The sequence below is a fragment of the Salmo salar genome, chromosome 10 (assembly GCF_965601325.2).
Source record: "Salmo salar chromosome 10, fSalSal1, whole genome shotgun sequence".
Lineage (NCBI taxonomy): Eukaryota > Metazoa > Chordata > Actinopteri > Salmoniformes > Salmonidae > Salmo > Salmo salar.
In genome coordinates, this window is record NC_138300.1 from 51,320,095 (window position 1) to 51,322,929 (window position 2,835).

Genomic DNA, 2,835 nt, shown 5'->3' on the forward strand with positions numbered 1-2,835 from the left:
AATAGTATAGTATATACAGTATAGTTCAACATACTACAATTTTTAATTATTTTAATATTCTTTTTATTTATTATTTCACCTTTATTTAACCAGGTGGGCCAGTTGAGAACAAGTTCTCATTTACAACTGCCACCTGGCCAAGATAAAGCAAAGCAGTGCGACAAAAACAACACAGAGTTACACATAAACAAATGTACAGTCAATTACACAATAGAACAATCTATGTACAGTGTGTGCAAATGTAGAAGAGTAGGGAGGTAAGGCAATAAATAGTCCATAGAGGCTAAATAATTACAATTTCGCATTAACACTGGAGTGACAGATGTGCAGATGATGATGATGTGCAAGTAGAGATATTGGGGTGCAATAGAGCAAGAGGATAAATAACAATATGGGGATGAGGTAGTTGGGTGTGCTATTTACAGATTTGCTGTATATAGGTACAGTGATCTGTAAGCTTCTCTGACAGCTGATGCTTAAAGTTAGAGAGGGAGATGACCAGTGAAATATACCTGCTGGAGCGCGTGGGTGTTGCTATGGTGACAAGTGAGGGTATTTTTCAGTAGGGCACTGTGGAAGGACTCCAGATTACCTGAGTTTTACAAAGAGAAAAGGTAAAAAGAGAAAGGGGTTGAAGACGTGGTCTGGAAGTTTGGATAATTTTGATGTTTGTTAATATATAGAACGAGCTTGGGGTTACAGGTGGTCATATAGAACGAGCTTGGGGTTACAGGTGGTCATATAGAACGAGCTTGGGGTTACAGGTGGTCATATAGAACGAGCTTGGGGTTACAGGTGGTCATATAGAACGAGCTTGGGGTTACAGGTGGTCATATAGAACGAGCTTGGGGTTACAGGTGGTCATATAGAACGAGCTTGGGGTTACAGGTGGTCATATAGAACGAGCTTGGGGTTACAGGTGGTCATATAGTACGAGCTTGGGGTTACAGGTGGTCATATCGAACGAGCTTGGGGTTACAGGTGGTCATATCGAACGAGCTTGGGGTTACAGGTGGTCATATAGAACGAGCTTGGGGTTACAGGTGGTCATATAGAACGAGCTTGGGGTTACAGGTGGTCATATAGTACGAGCTTGGGGTTACAGGTGGTCATATAGTACGAGCTTGGGGTTACAGGTGGTCATATCGAACGAGCTTGGGGTTACAGGTGGTCATATCGAACGAGCTTGGGGTTACAGGTGGTTGGATGTAGCCTGAAGACCAGAGTATCTTTCAGGTCATATAGTTCTGACAATATGTTGTGGCAGAGCCAGGGTGAAATTTACCTTTAAGGTGTGATCAGGCCCTCTAGTGGCCTGGGCCTGTAACTGTAGGTTGTTTTCCACAGCTGTGCTGAAATACTGTAGTAGTTAGATATCCTGGTAGACACAGGTCCTTCTGCTGCTGAGCAATATCTTTATTTTTCTAGGGATTTATAGCATTATATTTTTCATGTGGCGCACATATATACGTGGCAAAATAAATGAGGTTATATTCAACCAAAAATGAAACCTTTTATAATACAAAGCAAAGGCTATAGCAACACAAAATGTCTTGGAAAGAATAATATGCCAATTGCAAGGAGTGATGACACAGCAATCCAATTACTGCATGTCCATGTGTGGGAGGGCACTTCCCCCACCCAAAGCCTTTTTATATTGAGCATTTTCACAAGAACACTGTGATAGTTCCTGTGATTCTACTGCAATAGATTGAAATCAATATTTTTGAATATTCCAGTATTTTGGGTCAGTCCCCATTGACAGAGGTCCTCTTCAGTGCTCCCTGGGGGCTGGAACTCTGTAGACAAACATTAACTTAGGGATAGATACTGTTTATTTATGTTCTATTTCTTCCATTTGTACTGCATCTACCATTTGATCAACATGAAATCATCTCTGACTCTGCTGTGTCTGGTGGTATGGCTGAATGTGGATGCTTCATCAGCTCAGACTAGTAAGGATGTGTTTTCCTTCACTTTCTCACATGCTTCTAGTGACCACAATGGTATGAAGATACAAACGTCTGTATCGGTCAGCTAATACAGGCAGCAATGGCCAGGATCTTCCCTGAATACAGGTTTAGTAAAGGTACTTTTATAACCTCACCCATGTCTTCCTAGAGCCCAAGGATTTCTGTGGACCACCTCCACATCTCATGAACGGAGACACAATGGGCCATAACAGAGAACGTTACAGAAATGGAGAATCAGTTGAATATGCCTGCCAGAAATACCACATCCTTGATCCCCCTTCAGCGTACAAGACGTGTCGTGACGGGATGTGGATAGGATCGATAACCTGCATGAGTAAGTAGCCGTCTAAAATAACATTGGCCCAAAGACTCGCTTGCTAACTCCACTTTAACGATCGGAATGGAATGGAATTCAAGTTCAATTGATTAATTATTTTAAAATGCATCTAGAGTTGAAAGGTAACTGTTGAACCATGCTCCTGAGGCATTGACAAGTGACATTCCTCAAGGATCTATGGGCATAGTGATATCATTCATTAAAATGAAAAACAACTAAACATCTTTGGCCCTTGAAGGACACATTCACACGCTGATTCCTGTACCATCTTCTCGTTTCAGAACCCTGCACTGTGGATGAACAGCTGATGAACACACAGAACATCCAATTTAAATATCCTCCGGAACATCAAAATAAACTCTATGCCGAACATAAGGATCACATCACTTTTAAGTGTACTGGTCATCTTAGACTGAGCCCAGGTAGCGGTTGCTTTTTGCCAGCAGTGTATAAACGGGGTCATGAACTTGACAGAGGTCCTCTTCAGTGCGCCCTGGGGGCTGGAACTCTGTAGACAAACATTAA